This window comes from Glandiceps talaboti, chromosome 12 (genome assembly GCF_964340395.1).
Source record: "Glandiceps talaboti chromosome 12, keGlaTala1.1, whole genome shotgun sequence".
NCBI lineage: Eukaryota > Metazoa > Hemichordata > Enteropneusta > Spengelidae > Glandiceps > Glandiceps talaboti.
This window is the reverse complement of record NC_135560.1, coordinates 6,082,495-6,103,569: the sequence shown is the minus strand read 5'-3', so window position 1 is coordinate 6,103,569 and position 21,075 is coordinate 6,082,495. Positions and strand designations below refer to the sequence as shown.

The 21,075-nt window shown below is 35.3% G+C and overlaps 1 protein-coding gene across 2 annotated transcripts in view; it reads left to right on the top strand.

Moving 5' to 3' along the window:
* LOC144443207 (semaphorin-1A-like) overlaps positions 1-21,075 on the top strand; it is a 94,782-nt gene that overhangs the window by 23,838 nt on the left and 49,869 nt on the right. For both annotated transcript variants that reach the window (XM_078132603.1, XM_078132604.1), the window contains exon 3: positions 1,883-1,977. The gene's annotated coding sequence lies outside the window, so the exon portion shown is untranslated. The remainder of the gene's footprint in view (positions 1-1,882; positions 1,978-21,075) is intronic.

Below are 21,075 nucleotides of genomic sequence, written 5' to 3'. Positions count from 1 at the left end.
CCCTCCTTTATCATTCAACTTTGGGGTAAAATAAAACTCACAAACATGCCTATGCTGCACCCTGTATGACATTGTCAAAGTAATGCATACCTCCCCTACCATTCAGCTTTTGGGTAAGATGAAGGAGAAAATGGAACACATGAAGATGTCATTGGAAGACCTTGTGACATTGTAGAACTTAAATTACATACGTCCCTGGTTGAAGGGCATGTAGCAATCAGCCCACCACTAAGATTGGAATTGCTAGTGATTGCTTGGAGGGTTTTCTGAAGTCATTGGATAAGGGTATAGTTTATGTTGCACAGTAAATAATACATGCATCATATCTGGTAATGTGGACTACATAATGAAGTGGCTAATTACCATATCTTTTCACTTCTAGTGCATACTTTATGAGGTTATTGACATTTATCAATACATTGCATATTTAATGAGATAATTACCATATCTATGAGTTTCTTCTAAGTTACATGTGCATACTTTATGAGATTGTCATCTAAAGCAAATGTGCTGCATGAGTACCTAGATAAGGTGATGATGGACTGCATACGGTAATAGATTGGTTCATTTAGATATGTAGTGATTTCTAGTATTGAGATTGTATAAGGCACTACTAACGGACATGTCTTGCGTATGTTAATAAGATGATTACCATACAAGATGACATGTAAAAGGGATGATTGCACACAATGGTATACATTATCATTGATCAGCTGCTGCTTGTAGTGAGATGACACTGTATTTTTGCATCGTATCAGTAATGAATGGACTGATTACTCATATACAGGATTTGTTTTGCATGATAAATCAGCTAATTTTGATATTTTCATGATCTATTATAATAACAAACGTCATAAATTGACGTGGGTCGGCATTCATTTTAGTCATAAAGAGGCCATATGGATGAGGATTGGCTATTTATTTTGGATTTTTAATTTATAAAACAATTTTATTATGGTTTCAATCCGAAACAACATAGACCAAGTGTGTGTGTAATTCAATACCTTGCAAAAATCTAAAAAATAGTGTAAAAGCTTGTTATTGTATGTACAGTATAACAACTTGTTACACGTTTGTAGCTTTTTGCACTGTGTGACGTTACAAACACAGACGTGGTCTATGTTGTTTCACATCGATTTTTTAAGTAGGACACAATGATAAAATTGTTTTATAAATCCAAAATCCACAATGAATCCTTATCCATATGGCCACTTTAAAAATCAGTATATGCCCCCCCCCCCCCCCCCCCCCATTATTATTGTCCAAATGTAATATTGGCTAGATTCATGGCACATAAATCAATGCATCAAAAATTTTAATGTAGTCATAAAACAAAATGTTAGTGTTTCACTAAGTGATACAGGGTTTGGTGAGGGTATCAATGAATGTAATTCAGGAGTGATCTTATCTGATGTAAAATTAGATAATAGTCTTGGTCTATTTTTAAAAAATGATCCGTACATTAATATGTATGAATCAGGAAAACAGCCATGAATATGCAAAATGATGAATGAATAATAATAATGTATATGAGTCGAGGGTTACTCATCATGCTAGTACATTGTTTATACTTGTATTAGGCAAACACAAACAGTTGATACAAGTTGCCTGTTCCTGATGCGACTGTTGTATATGGAAGTACAACCTGACTAAACTGAAATCCAGAAACCTGTTGAAAAACGTTGACTTTGTGCATGTACGCTGTTACTGATACGTATGTACGACAGCTGGATGCGAAAGGTCATTGGCATCACTCATCCAGCAAATTTTGTGTTTGATTACTTTTCATTAATTTTTGAGCAGAAAGTCCATGTAGTAACAGTATATGATTGTATGGTCCCCTGTGGGTTACTTTCATGGTTTCTTTGTTTTCCTGTTACAGGTCAGTTACTTCTGTGTAGGGAGCCACCTCTGGCTGTCTGACGTCTGATTTGAAAATTGGAACTGTTATGCAAAGATATCATCTACCAAGGACAGGTATGCATGTTTGGTTTTTTTCCAAATTTTTTGTTTATTTTTGTTTTCCCAGGTGTAATTTCTGGAGCAGAAAGATAAGACTAGACCAATCGTCATGTATCCTGTAGAGGATTAAACTGAATTGTGTTTATAAATGCATTTATTTCTCAGCAGTTATTGTTGATAAAAGAAAAGGCCACTTGTTACAGTTTCAAGGACTTTGTCGGTATGGTTTCATGCACCAACAGGCTGGTGCAAATTACAGATTAATTTGTTGATGTTGGTGATGGTGACTGCTAGTTCATATGGTTTATCAGTCTGCTGTGTTTTATCAAGGTGCCATGCATGGCTGGGCCATGTGAGATGATTTCCGGAGAAATATGTCTGGAAATTTTCTCTCTGTTTATTTTCATTTCAGCTGTTTATGTTTTATATTACCTGCTGTAATAGTATTGATACTATCAATATCAATGCCAACAGCCTACTTCCTCTAAAATTGAAAGAAAAAATTTGAGGAAATGAAAAGAAAAACATGGAATATGATTGGGTCAAGCTAGAAGTTGAGCTAATTACTGTTAGACGAACATTTTGATAAAAAAAATTTGAGATAATTCCTGTTATAAAAATGAGTTTGACATTCAGTGAGGAATTTTTAAAAAGTAGGAAAAAATATACATAATCTACAGTCCATTTTGTTATGCTTTGGACAAGTTAGACATGTAGGGAACTGTGCAGATTTTATCAACTTTTCACTGAGCCCAAACAATCAAGATTAAAATCAAACATGCAGTAATTTTGAATAGGATACTGATAACAGATGAGAGAAATCTGGTGAAAACTAGTCTATATTTCCTTATCTTGTACCATAATGTGCTAGATTTTCTCTAAAACACCTAGGCAACTGAAGATATACACTGGTATATATATATATATATATATATATATATATATATATATATATATATATATATATATATATATATATATATATATATATATATATATATATATATATATATATATATATATATATATATATATATATATATACACAGTTGTAACTCACTTTGTGCAGATGGGGAACTCGGGGTAGATACTGTAATTTGTAAACCTAGATATTTTCACCACTCAAATTTTTTGCATTTTTATAGTACTCAGCTGGTTTGTGAATAATAATTTGTATTAATGTAATGACCAGATTGGTACATTGTGTGTTCATGTACATGAAGGCATTTTAGTCACTGCTTATTTTCATGTTTTTGTTTTCTAGTGAAATAAGCGAAAATAAGTGTTTAGCTAAAATTTCCACGTTTACTTATTTACTGAATAGAGGACATTTGGTAAAATTTGTGTACATTCCTATACTTTGCACCATAATGTGGTACAGACTCCCACGGTGAAATACAGAGTGAAGTAAATTTTGTATAGCTGGTATAAAATGACACAGACATACTGGTATTTTACAATACAGATGCACCATACAGGTACTAGTCACATTGTAGATCTCTACATCTGAGTGACTTAGCAGTAGGTGTCCTGAATCCCTTTCTATTGTTGTGTCAAGTTGGGTGGTGTAGATTTGTTCATTCTCACTGGTATATATATTATAGTGATAAATACTAGAAATATAAAAGTGTAATGAGTGTATGCTATTGTGTTATCCAGTAAATATAGAATGATGTGTTGTTATCAGTCATCTCACTGTGTGGTGGGCTTGTCTCAATTTACAACTCTATTACTAGCAGTGATTCATTAGCTGGTGTCGGAAAAAAATTATCATTTTTGTCTGTTTTTGGAATTCTTGAAGTCAAATGAAACTGCAAAATTTATGTCTTCCATTTTTTCCCCCTAAAATTCAGTTTCTCTGGTAACAGAAAAGGGAAATCTCAGATAAAGCTTGTATAGATTTTTTTTTATCGTGTATTGCAGTTTTGGTGGGGGGAACCCTAGCAAGAAATGTAAGAACTCTGGTTGATATTCACATACATAAAAACATAGTCTACCACATATGTTTAGCACAGTCTGGTAATTTGGTAAAGTATAGAACCTACAATGTACACGAAAGGGAACTTATGAAGTAATAACCATAATCAGCCTGGGGAACTTTGGTAGATTTAACCCTTTCTCCAGCCTGCAATAACACATGATAATATGAGTATACCATTACAATAGAGAACCATGAATTGGCTGTTTTGTATTAAGTTTTGCAGGACTTGGCTTAACCTGATACATCTAATTTAAAATCAGGGAATAAGAAGCTTATTGCGTTTCAGCCAATTTTGTGCTTGAGATGAATGAAGCATAAAACACATTCATATTAATTTACTAGCACAAGTCCTCTCTCATCATCATATCGGATTTATATTAACGATGAAATGACTGCTGTTTGTCAGAATCCTCCATATAATGTTAAATCCATATGCTGATATTTGATACTAAGGTCAATCTGCTGGTGTCGTCCCTTCTCGACTTCTTTTTGAAATCGTCCCTGCAGCTAACAACGGGAAAGTTGTATGGTAGGATTTAGGGGTCAAAGGGTGACTGTCCAGTAAATGTAAACTGAGAATGATGACTTGCTCAGACAAGGATCACAAAAGAGACCAAGGGCTAACTACTATTAATCACTAAGTGATTCTGGGACACTTGTAGGTAAACTTTATCTACCCAGCTGTTTTACTGTGTACTACTGTGGATTACAAAGTCTGACTAAATTAACAACTGTGGTGACAATGATGAAATAAACAGCAGTAGTTCTTGAAAGATTACTTCATTCACTTCAGAAATTACCAAACAGTATGGTGTATACTCATCAAGGTTTTGTTCTTGTGAGTACTTTTACCTTACACAAACAGAGGAGGGCAGGAGTCGTAATTATGATGGCTTTTAAGGGTTCCCCATCAACAAAAGCTACAACAAAAAATGAAAAGAATAAACGTGCCCTCTTGAAAGAGGCGGAGTAATGCTATTTGATGGAATAAAACCATAACCACCCAAGCATAGAAGGTTCTCACAGTCTGGTCTTTAAATCTTGCCAAATTAGTCTGTCAAGTTGATATTCATTGACAATATCATGGTGTGTTTTCTACTCTCTCAAACAAAAGAGAAAGTTTCTAAAGAAGAAATCGTAAGATTGATGCGAACGTTGTCCTTCCACAAATCAGATCTAAGTCTAAGCTTGGTCCCTTAACAACCTGCAGGAAATGGTGAGGGGTATTAGTTTTAGACCATAATTGTCTATGGTTGTTGTAAGGTTTCAAACTATTTGAAGAGATTGACAACTACATGTTGTTTCATCAAGGCATCATCACCATGGTTACAGTCAGACGTTTTCAAAAAATTTGTATCTATCTGTAAATGCCATTTTGAAATCATTAGACATTATGTTTCATTTGGTGTAAATGAAGGTGCAATTTAGTAGACATGAGTGTGTTATGACATCAAATCTGGAACTACATGTACAAATAAAAAACATTAATTTTGCTGTCCAAATGAATCTTTCTTTGTGATTGGTGGCCATATGGAGAAACAGGTAATGATCGGTGACATCAAACATTTTAATTAAAAACCTATGCTTCCCATCGTAATTAAAAAAAAACGGTGTACCTACACAAAAATAACACTGTATGTGAATAGGTATTGCTGGAAAACATCTGAGTTTACATAAATAACAACAACTCCATGAAAGGAGTTAGAGAAACGAAATGTAATGTGAACTGTTAGTATATTGATTTCAGTAATCATATGCACACATAATGTTTTCATTTTGTGACTGTGTTGTTTTTGGCCAGGAGGCATATCTCTCACTTTATTAGAAACAACGTCATCAAGACAAGATAAGCACTTACATATAAATGACCCTAGGAATGAGGTAAAGAGTATTAATTTGTTAGGGCTCTTTTGTTTTCAGTGGAGATGCCCAAGGTGTCTGCAGTAGAATGTACTCTTTCAATTTGTGAAAGTGGAGGTGTATGTCCACACATTTTACTTGTAGGTTACTTTCAATGTATTAATCCATTCAAGTGTTCACAGATGTCTAAAAAGTGAAAATGTGTTATGTTATACTGCATTTAAGAATGGCTCAAATCTAGCAGTAGTCCAGAGCACATACACATGTAGACTACTAAACAATGGATCTACAAATGACCAAAATTTATAATGTTGTTGTTAAACCAGTGGAGGTGGATAGAAAATTTTAGCTGAAATAGTTTCATTTGGGTAAATCTGACTACAAGGGTAGAAGTTATATTCATAGTATGCATTGTATTCTGTGCTCACTTTGAACTTGATATGGTCATCAACGTCTTGTCCCAAAAAGAGTGCACTTCCATGTGCTGATAACGTAGTACAGATGCATTGTAATGGAACCCAAAAATATATGACTGAAGTTTTAATCGGGTTATTATTTTCATTTTTGGTGGAGACTTCAGAAACAATAGTAAGCCATATGAAGACAGATGATGCATTGTGTTTACTTGAAGTGTACAGTAGCTGGTTTTTAGATGAATCTGGAGAATGAAAGGAAACAGGAAATGTATCGACTTTGATAGAAAATTAGGCAGGTGATTAGTGCAGGGAAACTGAGGGATGATGAGAAATTTAACAGGCTGGTCCAGTTTGTGCTAAAGTTCAGTAGCTGTTAGTTGATTATTTATAAAACATACCGAAATGAAGCAGGTATACCATAACTATATATGGATACTAGTCTCTTGTGGTTGGCCATTATTAAAAGCGTCTGGGTAAGACAACAAACCAGCATGCATCTAATTGTGTAATTAAGCATGTGATGGTGTCGGAAATAGACTGTTTGTTTTCAGTGCGTATCTCGACAGGAACAACCTTCATCATAGTTTTCTTATCCCCTGGTTGATGTTTCCAACCTGTGGTTCAACTAGAGATCAGAGACAAACATATCTACTAACATTTTTTTACTGCTGATATGATTTTTATGTCAGACATCTATATCCTGTTGTTTGCAAATTACACTTGATAAAGTCCATATGATACTCATTTTTTGATTGTTATAAAAAATTCTGTCAATTTGTTATCAGGTGATTTGTTTCTTTGCCCAGTCTTCCTGCTCTGTTTGATTGACAAAATCTTTCAGGCTGTATTTTTTGCTTCCTTCCCTTGTGTCATGTGTTGAACTCTGCAAAGTTACCACACTCACTGCAACAAAATGATCTTATCTGATTGTCAGAAGGTGTTTTAAATTTTAGTCTAAGGAGAGGGAAATGGTCAAAGAGTATCACAGCGCATGGACTTTGATACATTTTTCGTCACAATTTTACCATACAATGATCCCTTCAACCAAGTTTTCAAAAAATCTTACATTTGCACCATGAAGAGGCGAGAAGCAGTAAAGACTATTGCAAAGAAAATGGTAGGTGTTTAGTTTTCAAAGTTTACCACACTTGAACACGATGACCCCATCCAAATTCCAAAAAGGCAAGTGTTCTCAAAATTCATGACTGTGTATAGGAAAAGCAGTGAATTTTATCCCTAAGAGAACGTTTCTCTCTCTGACTCTGAGAATTCGACATCCTGGATAAGATGATGTTGTTATTGATCTCCAGTGTAGGTGCTCAGATACCCCACTACGACCTCATATTTTTTCAAGTCTTCCCCCACAGTTTCTCCTGGGGCTTTTGGCACAACAAGGCTATTAGTGTTCTTGTAGTAAGCTGTCAGTTGGAGTACATCATGTCTTTCCCCGAATGACAGTCCAAAAAAGTGGAAAAGCACCTGTTTTCTTGTGGGTTTGAAGTGTGAAGGATTTTCAGGAATTATTCTAGTCCCAAAGAGCTTGAAATTCAAAGCTGGGGTGTAGGAAGGGCAAGCTGGGTTAGCTTGGCTTGGTGGTGGTTGATTTGAATACCATATGGACATGCATGATGCAGTGCAAGGTTTTAAATTTTCTTGTTCAGGCATAGTATATGATATTGATACACTAGTATTTTTCTCTTTTCTGCATTCATGTTAGTATATATATAAAATAATCGTTACTAGGAGTTGGAAAGCGCACCTTTAGACCAGTTTGTGGATGTCTGACTGTTTGAATATCTTGCAACAGGGTTCATTGGGAAAACAGTGCTGGGACTAATCTGTAAGATGTGACATGTATATATAGTTTTTTTTTTTTTTTTTTTTTTTTTATTATATGCATTTACAAAGTTTACACAACAGAAAAAGAACATTACACAACGGATAACAATACAAAAGGGAGGAAGAAGCGAGGCATCAGTACGTTGAATCGCAAATAACTAAGGAAAGGGGAAAAGTGTATGCACGTGTACCAAAATGAAATGAAATGAAGATGTGATATTTTACTTCAGAAACTGGCGGACAATCAACTTCTAAATTCTCAGCTTGTCAATATAGTATAGTGTCATGCCCAACAGCCAACACCCAAAGAGAAGACTGGTTATGGCTGAACAACATAACAGTCTAAACTGTACCCTGAAATTTTAGTCAATATATGAAATACATTTTGTAAGATCAATAATGTAGTTCTCTTCCTACCTGTGCACAAATACGTTGTCATAGGAACAGAATTTTTCTAATGCAAGTATACTTTTCATGTTTTTGTGATTTAACAATAATTCTGGAAACATGTAAAGATAAAATAACAGATGTTATTATTTTTGAATTTGTATTTTGGAATCTATGCTGGAGATTCCGGTAAACTGGTTTCTTTGCCTTAAATGCTTGCCCAGAAGTCTCAGTTGCCTAGCAATATTACACTGAGGCCAACAGCAAGAATTTACATAGACTACCATGTGACCGAGATGAACAGCTTGATGTTCATCTCATGAATAATTAATGAGTACATAATTACATATTTAAATAATAGTTGTAACATGAGATAGATGCAAAAATTAGCTGCACTTTATCAATCAAATAGGGCTGTACACTGTGAAGGATCATAGCAGAAAATTAGAACGGGTGTTTAATTTGGACTCAAGATTGGAACTGACCTTTGAAGTGCCCATTTCAGGTTTGGTAAAACCTATCAGGTTGTGGCCCGCAGGTTGTAAGTTGACAGTCCGCCAGGGCAGCTGTTTGCATGTGTGCACTGTTGTTATTTTGACCTGGTTGTTGTTCGGCATCGGTAGTGTACATGTACATGCAGAAATTAAGGTAGGTTTGATGCGTTCTTTTGATGAACTGAGAATATCTTTTTGAATGAAACCCACTGTGTGTCTGTATCTATTTCCCTAGCAGTGGCATCAATTATGGTTTGGGTTTATAGTTCGGTGGTGATGATGAATGGTTCAATTATTCGGTATCATGATAAACACACATATCCATACTTTGAGTTTAGTCTGGGTCCCCGTTACGTACAGCACAGTTATAATTAGATACAGATTATGACAGATTTACATTTGAATGTTTCATGATAATTGCTGTGTTCTATTCAAGGATGCTTACATAAACATAAACTGTTTACCAGCTTGTCAACAAGGCTTGGAAGGTTGAAATCATTAAAAGCTATGTCTTTGCAAAAAAAAAGAAAAAAAAGGGGTCTAGATGTTGAGTTTAGCTGGGCTATGCTGAGACCCTGTTGTTATTGATGAGTAGAGACAGGGATTGTCTAATTCCCTCTGAGAGGGTATCAGTTGCCATGACAAGGATCAGCTGGTTGTTATGACAGGTCGACTACAGATGTGTCAGTATGTCACACTGCACTTGGACTATACATGTACTATCCTCAGTACCGACCGACCGACCGACCCTTGACCCTCCATATGTGTTCGGCCAGTGTCATACCCAGTGATGCGTTCTCTGCATGATGAAAGCTCTATGTAATTCTCTGTAGATTTGAAGCCTCGGGTGCATCTATATTTGATGAAACAAGGCCTGTATAACACAGTCTGATTTACAGTTGGATAGGTTGACCGACTAATTATGGCTGTGTATAGAGGTACTCATTTAGTATTGAAATTGTATTTGGTAATGAGCCAAGGAGTCATTCAGGCTTCAATGATGACACACACTGAGGCTATTTTCCATACTGTGTATGTTGATCTATAATTGTTTTATTATACTTAAATAGGCTTTGCATGCATTCAACTGCTCTCTGTGTGTGTACTCCTCCATTGACCTTTGACCTTATCCCTGTCAATCATTTGTTCAGTAAAAGAAAGATCAATTATGTTTCGGATATTGAGCCAAATGATTGGACATAGTAGAGTATGAAAACTGAGATGCCTGAGGCAAGTAATAGCCGATGATAATGCAAGGCTGAGTCATGAAGAACAACATACATGTATCATGAATGATTAAATGGCCGTCAATGCTTCACTCATGAACTGACCATGTCTCTGTTATGTACTTGTAGTATCACCTGTTATGTGATCTGTCCCCACAGACACCAGCTAGTTGTAGTAACCCGTTGTAGACAGCTTTCAACCTTCAACATTGCTGTAGTAAGTTTTAGCCTCGGCCTAGCTGTGTAAACACGATGATTTTGATACGCCAGCCTTTGGTATAATAATTCTTGATGTTATTTGATAACTCTGATGTGACAGGACTATGTCAGTTATGAGACCAACTTCAAAGCTTACCAGCAAAGATATTTATTTAAAGGCCAAGGTTTCAGTCCAAGGTTCTCGTATTGATATTATCTTATCTTTAAAGTGGAGCCTGGATATTCATCAATATTGTCTTTTAATATTTTATTTGAAAAAATGTTCAAGTAACAGTTAATTTGAAGATGAATAGTGACAAAATTTATAATGTACTCATACTTTTTTGGCCTTATGAAGAAAAGTATGTGTGCAAGCTGACTTTTAGATAAAGTTGAGAATTATAATGGTGATTCTGAATATTTTGAGTAATGTACCGTAGATCAAAGAGGTAGACATGCATTGTTGTGGTGTAGATGACAGTGTAAAAATCATGTATTTTCAGTTTGAACCTGTTTAACTTGGCTTGTGTGTATATACGGTAATACATATTATTACACTCTGCAAATAGCTAAAGCTATGTATATAAGGCATGGTGTTGATTTTTTAGCTAGGTGTACTCTGTTCTGAGACCTTGAAGTTGCCTGAACATCCAAACTTTTTAGAATCTTATATGTATAAGCTCTCCAAGAAATCAGTAGAGGGACCATGTAAAGGAGTATTTAAAGGAGATTTACCAAGTTTGATTGTACTTTCGTCATGTAGTTCTTGGCACACTGGGTATCACATTGAGTTTATGCAGCAATTTATTGGATGAGGAGTTATTGTCAGAGACCCCCCATGGTACCAGAGAATAGGTACAATACACCCCAGGCCATACAAGACAAAATGACATGTCTGTTCTCCAAGGACTTGTCTGATGTTGATCCAGAAAACCATAATAACCAGTAATCATACAGGGCTACCAAGCATGGTTATCAGACAACAGTGGGCTATTAACACTATAGGGGGCTTCCTTTATATATAGCATATCCCTCATATCCCAGGGGAAGTCTATCCAAGCACAGAAACTACAAAGACTTAGATTTTCCCAGCCTACTCAGCAAAACCACTAGACCAAGAGAGTATCTTGTTCAAAAAATTCCCAGTACACCCTATGGCTAAAGCTATCTGCTGTGAGAACAATAAGGCAATCAAGCATGGTGATAAGTTGGAGTGTAATGCAGGGTAAAACTATTGTGTGCATATTCACCGGTGGGCCAATCAGACAATGGTGACATGCAGTTATACCACTTGTGTATGTATATATGTATGTATAGACCCTGGTGGTTCAGCATGTAGATCAAATCTTGCCTGGGTGATGAGATGAAGGGAACTCAAGACAGGCTATCAAGACATGAAGTGCTACAGCAGTCTCTTTCAGAAATTGATGGTGATTTAATGGAGATCAAAACAGCTAATCAGGGAAAGTCGTGTCAGGGTTTGAGTGCTTCAGTTGTTTTTTCACTAGATATGAACAGTGATAAGAGATGGAAATCTGCTCACTGAAGAAAGTGGAGACCATAAAAATGTCAGACAATGCTTTCAGCTATATTCAGATGAACGGCGATGATAAAGAAACATGCAATTGTAAAGGCAGAGGAATAAAATGAGAAAGCCTATACATGTGTATGGAAGTATTATAATTTGGGTGTGAGTTGTAGATGTGTAGTATACATGTATTGATAAAATATAATAACCAGTCACTGATGAAAATTCCTGATAATAACCTAGCGACTGATAAAATTTCCAGATGAGTGAAAAAATCTGTCAGGGATAGGATTTTTTTGACATCAGCAGATTGCATTGATTATGAAAGTGTCAGCGACTGGCAATTACTGAAGACTAGCATCTGATTATTTGTGTGATGCTATCTCAAGGTATGACTAATGTATCGGCTAATGATGTATCCAGATAGCCTTGCCCTATGTATTGATTCTAACAATTCTACATGACCAGTGAAAATTACATTATGCCAAATAAAAAAAATAGTGTGTTTCCAATAACCTGGTTAACCCTAGTTTAAGCCCCCCTGACTTTAAACATTTTTTTTGCATGCAAAAAGGTGAAATGGTAACAATTTACTTCTGTTTCTGTGTACATCTTCATGCTTTTGTCTCATTATGGTCATTTTTCTTCTTCAAAAAATCGTATTCCAGAGAGAAACAAGGTCTTTTTAGACTACAACAGTACAGTCTGCACTAAGGTGTTTGTCTACTAAACTTATAATTGTCTTCATTTACTTCTTTTACACCTCATCAAATTCTCATGGAAGGATTGTGAACAACAAGTATCTTGGGGGTCAAAGTAATTTTTACAAATTTAAAGTAAAATAAAATAAAATTCTGACCGTAACCTACCCTATTTTCTGACGTCATGTTATCGGAAACACGTTTAAAAAAAAAAATTTGCCTTAATAGTCAAGTCACATAGGAATTTTGACTATCATCTTCCTGTGGGGAAACTCGACCTGACTCTAGGGGCTAACCATATACAAGACAAATTTAAGCATGGAGTGCTTCTGACTGGCTATACATATAGCATGTAAAAATGAGATTTATTTGGTCTAATATGTTGTAATAGAATAATCATTTTCTCTCTTTTATTCCCATTACTAAGGGTTAACTACTGTAAATGGATTGTACAAAGAATAGGTATTGTACATGTATAGATTATTAAGTATGTGAATAAAGTACACAGGTATGTGTCTATACATGATTGTATTCATAAAATGGTGAGAACTAATTTAATTTTCCTGTTCTCATAATGATTAATACCTTGGACCTTTTGTTAAAAATAAATATAGATTTTCTCATGGTGACCAGTGTTAGCCTAATTTAAGCATTATCTGTGTTTGTGTGATAGACACTCCCCTACAGACATGTATGTGGATATGTTATCGTTTCCAGACAACCCTCAATGATGAAGCTGTATTTGTATAAAAAGGAGATGGCCCTAATTTATAGTGCATTATCATTGTTCCTGTAGACATGATAGCTGTCAGGGTGTCAGAAAAGAAGCATAATGAGACAGCATAGCATTTTGATTATCACCTCCTGCAAGCTTATTGTCTGAGATAGTGGTTGGGGTCATGACCCAAAGCAGCAGCCATGTTTGTTTTATTTGGCTGCCATATTTGTTTAATTTGTTGATTTCGTTGTGGTTTTAGTACACAAACTTGCTTTTATTTTGATAACAGAATTATAGCAATATATTAAACAGCTGAAGTGTGTTCTCCAGAGATAAGATGTTGACTGAGTCTTGTTTGAAAACTCATCACCGATGTGAATGAAGATAAAAAATGATATCTTTACTACAAATGGGTAAGATAAGAATAGCTGTGAAAGCTACTTTGATTGATTATGAAGATGATGATGATGATGACATTTGCTGACAAATATTCGAAAGATCAAGCTGTCTGACAGCTGGAGGTGCACTATGAAACATTCCGCTGTCAGTAGATTTACATCAATAATTGAACATGTTGTTGATTTCTGTACAGATGGCAGGCTCGTTGTTGTATAAGCCTTACATGAAATACATGGCTTGGTGTCTTGAAAACAGGTGATCTTGCTCAGAGACGAAGTGACGACATGAATGAACAGAGGGACACCATTGCATAAGGATGATACGTCATGAAATAAATTTTGATTGAAATTGCTGTACACTAAGTTATGCAGTGTACGGTTGAAGTCATAAATATTTTATGACCAATATTAAACTGAGGTCAAGTCAGGCGAAACTATCAATCTGAAGAGAAATACGAGGAGTTGCAGTGTTGTCGGTTTGGTGATGAAACTTTCTTGAGATGAAGAGTAAAGGGGAATGCAATTTAGAAAAATCAATCTGTTGGACCACTTGAGTGAATTCATATGTCTTCATCAATTTGTCTAGTCCATCAGATATGAGCACGCAGCCTTATAACGTGTGATTTGATTGTTGCAAACCCTTAGTACCACAAGATATGTTACATAGACATGAAATCATAAAAGTCAAATGCCAGGAGCAAAAATGAACAAATGGAAATTAAAATGTGCATACAAACAAAAATAACCAACAAAATGATCAATGTTGATGAATCGATATCAGGAACTTTGTGTGTTGTTCATGGTAACAGTGTAAATTCATGCCTGCAAACGATGGGGCCACCCAGTTCTAGTTCAGAAGTCTGCTGTATATAGTCAAAGGTCAAAGGGCATGTAGAGTGCCATAAATCTCATTTTCCATCAAGAAAATTAATACAAGATGAGCTCATGGCAATATACCCTCAAGAACTATACTATTATCTGGATATTTTGATGTGGTAAAAATATGCAATGTGTGAATTCCTGTCTGGTTCATAAATGTATATTAATTTCTGATAGAAAGTGTATCACTGAAAGTATCCAATTCCTGTGAAGTATTAATAGATGATTCTATATTTGAACAATGTGACAGTAATTCATGTCAGTCTGTATTGATCGGTAATATAAATATTATCAAAAAAGCTAATTAATTGTGAAAGTAAATGCTTCCAGTAGGCATTTACTTAATCCACTCTGTAAATATTATTAAACTTGAAATCAATAAAGTAAAAATGGAAATAAAAAGAAGTAAATCAAGCCAAGAAAGATAAATGAGAGTGATAAATGATGACTCGGTTGTCATATGTAAATACACACTTCCAGTACTCATTATATATTCATTAAATATTTTATCAAACCCAAACAAAATGAGATTGAAAATTAGACTATTAAATAATGATGATGGGAGTTATAAATTTTGTTAGGTTATATAATTCACATGGAATGACTAAATTAGAAGCTACGGTTGTGAAAAATAGGTACTGAGATTGAAAATAAAATTCTTAATTTTACTGGGAATTCTTTATTTGGGTGTCGTCATGTGAGTGTCAAGAATGTCTAGACAATTTAAAGTTAAGATAGATATCTCAAGATTAATATTGGCAGATTGTCGTTCTTTCACTTCCTTAGATTCTAATTCAATAGCAGATGTTCTTTGTATGTCACCTGAGCAGGATTGAAAGAATGACTCATTCATTTACTCGCAGGCATGGGTGGGAATATTCAGCAGTTCCATCTGTTTATATTTCAGTCCATCTTACCTTCATTTCCCCGATATAAAAGATTTTCATTACCTAAAAGTAGTCTGTAAAAGGTTTTCTTTAGCCCCACTGTATTATTCTCTCAGCTTGTCATATTACATGCTTGTTATGTATTCCGATAACGCTTCTTCATCTCGACCGTCTATATAGATTTCTTACCTTAAAGGTTCAACTCTAAAAGCTTACGTGTAGATTTTTAAATTGCTTTCTGGAGGGACATGAAGGTTAAAGCTGCTTTTCAGTGTCAGTACTAATGGAGGGATATTCATTTGTCAGAACTTATCACAAAGAATGTACGTCAGTGATTCTAGCCTTCAGAGCTTTGTACTTGTGTTACAATGAAAAGCCTACACTGAAATTACTAGAACGCATAAAAGCAGTATACATTTAATAAGTCGGCATTTTCGTGTGTCGAGATAAAAATATCTTTCTCTGACAATCTCTCGTTCCTTTTTCGGAAGGAAGACACGGAAACCAAAGATAGCGAAGCTACTTTAGAATCTCGGACACCAAATGGATTCTTGTGATAACATTTCAATGAAGCTGATTTTAATGCGATTAGAATTCCGCCTCCACAGAATACATTAATATGATATATCCCCTGAGAAATATTCCAAACTGACTTAAATAACTTCACCGATATTCCGTGTGTATATTATCCAGTAGAGCATTGATGATAATCAGGGAGTTAAACGATTGTTTGGAAGGAGGGAAAGTAGTTTTCTTGTGAATAGCACTTATCCTTTCAGCTGCATCGAGGTAATCATGTTGATGAGATAAAGCACGCAATTAAAAAGCAGTACTAGTGATTTGAGGTATTGATTATTTTGGTAAGGGCATCTACATGGGCGTTCTTGAATTCAATATTTGTATCGTGTACCTGAACTTCTGTCTGCTGTACTGTACCACTTATTACTGAAAAAATTCCAATGAGTTAACAAACCTACACCCTGTGTGTGATAAATCGTGAAATTCTAATTCATTTAAGTTTTATTTATTGCTTTTTTATTACACTGACAATTTTATGAAATTTGATGACATGGTGCACCTTATCTTAGAGATATTTTATACGTACATATACAGGTATACGTGTGCCACCTGAGTCAGTGAAAAAATGAACCTGAAATATTGTGGCGAGGTTTTCGTTGTGCCCAAATTTTGTCAGCATCTTAAAACTGAAATTAATAAATTGAGCAGTCTTGTACATTAAATGTGGAATGTTGGAAATGAAATCAAGGCATCTGCTTTCGCAATAATTGCAAAACTTGTAAGGGTTTATGTACTGCTGTGTTTTGTCCCTGTTTGTATGTGGTTACAAATACATCAAGAATTTAGCACAGTTAGTTGTGGTGTTAGTAATCAGTACCTCCTATGTTTCAGTTTATAAGTGTCAAGTGGCACCCTGTCCAGTTGTGTTTAGTCACCATGTTGGACATTGTAATCTACAAATGCTATCGTTTGGGCTTCATAAATGTTAAATATTACAATATACAAGCATATCTGGCCTGTAGACATTATTCTTTATTCTATAACAATTTTCATGGCATCAGCTTTCCAGTTGTAATTCGGTTATGCTGACTGGAGACTAATCGCATACTGGGCAAGGGCAGGTGATTGAAATTTTTTTTGTATATAAAGATAAACTTTTAATGTGTAGATATAGTATAATAGATTTGATAGAAAATACAATTTGAGTGAAATGTTTAAATCAGTTTGAAAGAGCTTTAAACTGCAAGTAAAGTGGTTTATAGATGAGCATAAGTTGACAGCTCAATTCAAATGATGGATGGCTCATATGACCTAAATAAACTGATCGTACATTCTAGCTGTCTGCCTACATGGCGTAATATGGCTGTATATTGAAATTTTGAAGAGGCAGCGTTTTGTGATTATAAATATTTCACAGAAGTGAGGGTAGTGATGAGAATAACAGGGTTTTATGTTCGTGATGTGAAAAATTTAGGATCAGAATTTAATTTGAATTCTGATATTTACTTCAATTTTGCCAGACACGTACATTGAATGTGAAGATGTTTTCTGTGTTGAAAAGAATGAAGTATTGATTAATAGTAGAAATGGCTACTCAAAATGGAAAACAAAGGGATAGATATTATCAACAGAAAGTATTTGATGAAACCGGATGTTCTAATTTTGTAAAGAATAAAATGCAACGAAATTTTCACAAATACAAGCAAATAACAAATTGGATGTTAATCCAATTTCCCAATTACAAAATGGATGTTAATCCAACTTCCCAGGACAGGAAATCATAGTGATAGTGAATAGTCTGTTATTTGTTCATCGTCATTTTTCTACCATGACTGACCTGTGTGTTCTGTACTAATTGGAGGGATCTACTAGTCTTCTAATAAAAGAAGTTGGCAATAAGTGGAAATGTGAATAGGGTTGAAAATAATAGAATATATAATTCCCTTCGTATGTTATCAAAAGAGATCCTTGTAATCTATTCTGGAAAGTAATCGGAGGTAAATCACTATCATCATGTCGAACATTGGCTTTACTTGTATTTCGTTTTGCTGAGCATCCGCCTCATGTCTGCTTGTCCATGCGTACTACCGCAACACTTGTAATCTAAAAGAGAGGAATATAATCTGTCAACTTTTTGTTCATGTTTCGAAGCTGTAATAGTTGCAGAGTAATGAGGTTCCATCAGTATTATACTAGAATAATGGACTGTAGCTGTTTTGGTCTTAAAATATTCTAAGCTTGGTCTAGATAGTGAAGGATTTGTACTCAGGTGACATGTATAGGAGTAGCTTATCAATGGTTTGTGTATGTAATGATGACTTGAAGTACGTGTCCATGCACTCGCTGAAATCTTTCTACGTATCCGTCATGTAAATTTGAAATAAGTGTTCATCGATGGATCTGACAGAGAATGAACACCTTTAGTTTTCTGTCTCCTTTAGCATGTACATGTAGTGTTACGTTGCCATGTAAACCAGACACTTTAACACGTCTCGGCTGATAACTCCAAATCCAATTTTCTATTTCCACTGTTAATGATGTGTGGGGAAAACTCGGATCCTTTTGGGTGTGACAGTCGTGTGTCTGGAATACATGATCAGTCTCCACTTTGGTTTTACAATACATGTAATCCTTCTACATGGTAGGGACTGAGCCATAGGTTTTATATTTGTGTAAACAATTTTAGATAAGATGAATTTGTGGCATTCAAAATTTCAGTCGATTGTGACATACATTTCAATTTATCTGACTCAGACAAATCAGATATTGGATTATCAAATAGATCGAGATAATTTTCTAATTCCAAAACCATGTTTTGCAGATTTTTCTAATTAATGTTTCTGTACTTTATATATGAATATCATACACGATAGGTAATAGATGTTAGTGAGAGATTACTTGAGATCTATATAATTTGACATTGAGATAAGTGACAGCACTGTGATTGAAAGAAATGACAGCACTATTTGGAGATCCTAGATTGTTAGAAGGACAAGACAATTTACCTTACCCTGGCAACGGATGTTTAAACTAGTTATCAGTATTTGGCAGGATGAAAAATTTGGCCAAACTATGGTCAAATTTCACCTTGACAGGTTTGATAGTAACATTGATAATAAGATAGAAGCTTCAAATTGTCGTGCTGGAGAGTGTAGATATGGGTGTTGGTCAATTTAGAAAGTTAATCATCGTGTACAAATCATGAACATGTCACAATGTCTGTCAGTTTGGATCATGTAGTTGTACTATTAAATACTGTTTGCTCAAGTCAAAGTGTGTAATTATCACTAATTAGACTATCAGATGTCTCTCCAGAAGAAGAGTTTGTTAAATGAAGTAATGGCAAAGAGCCAATACACATGTACTCAAGGTCATGTATGATGTCATGATGTGTGGATGATACCACATTCTTAACTTATTACTGTACAATGTACACTGTATCAGGAGTACATGGAATGGGGAGGAGTGATTGGATTGATGGATGAAGGAGGAATGATTCGAGGAATGGTTGAGGTGGGGGTGGGTATGGACAAGACTCAATAGATGGATGTATGAAGGGAGGCAAAATTTGATAGACTGATGAGGGGAGGTGTAGATTCCATTAGTGGATGATGAATGGAAGATTGGATAGATGTACAAGGAGAGTGGTGAATTGGGAGATGGAAGAAGGAAGGTGGAAGGTGGGGATTAAGAGAAAGGCTGTCTTTGAAAGTTTTGTGAAGCAAATGTAAACAATAAAACTAAAAGGTAGTGAAGAAAGGAAGGGGAGATGCATATTGACGTGTATGGTATTTTAGGGATGCGGAAAGGGAAAGAGGTGGCGGAGATGCAACATTATGATAGGGAAAGAGGGAAAAAATGGTCCAGGTGGTAGTTTCAGCGATGTGGAGAAATTATGAGACGAGTATAAAGGGTCGAGGACAGATTTATGAGCAAGTAGAATGGAATTACAGCATATTAGACTAACGCAGAGACAAATTGACAAATCTGACAGAAGTGAAGAATGTCTCGGTTGTTACAAGAATATTGTGAATGGAATAGTACAGACAATGAATTTCCAGGTCAAAATGTGAATTTGAACCAAATAAATCTATTCATTGTGTGGCTTTTCAAAGGATAGGAGTGTCTGTACAAGTTGTCTTTGACAGATTTATCACTAAGGAGTGGAGTGTTTGTTTTGAACTACTCGTTACATTAATGGTGATAATCTGTGGCTTTGAAATATAGAACACAGTAGCAGCTGAGTTGAATGATTTATGTACAACTACAAGACTACTGCATGTATACAGGTTTGTACAATTTTTGTCTGTATTATGGAGTGAAGGAAAGTAACCGTTGAGACCATTACTATGGCAACCAGAAAGGCCAGAGACTTGTCATGGTAATCACTTTTGCTGGCTAAACAGTAGGTGATGTACCAGTAGATTGTAAGAATTTGTCACTCAGCCCTAATCAGCCATGACACTGTCCTCGTGTCTTACACACTACCTGTGATGGTGACCATGACAAGTGTCTGCATGGACTACAACCAGAAAGGATGGATGGATGCATCTGTTCTGCCCAATTATGACTTACATGACACCCCCCCCCCCTAAAAAAATGCACAAAAATAATAAAAAAGTTGTTGATATGTGTTCTTCACCCAATTGTATATTGAAATAATCATGTAGTGAATGGTACACAGTTCTCAGAGGGATTGTGCCAGCATGAAAAATTTAGAAATCTTTCATGCATTCTTCACCCTGTTGTACTTGGAAATGATGTGTACCGGTATGTAGTGTGTGGTACGGTTTTCATATATGTAGTTTGTGGTACACTGTTTTCAGATGGACTTGACTAGTATGATTTGCTGCAAAACATGTAGAATAAGGATTAACAATTTGAGTTCAATGTATCGGCTTTACAATTTCTGTTTTGTATATCTTGTACCATGTACAGTAACAGGATGACGACAACAATGTATCGTGTTAAAGTGTGATCAGGTTTAGTTGTGTATCTATATTAGAATTATGTTAGCGTGTTAGTCGTGCTGTGTTTGTTCTTCTGTAATTGATATAAGCCAATGAGAAATCAGAGATAAAT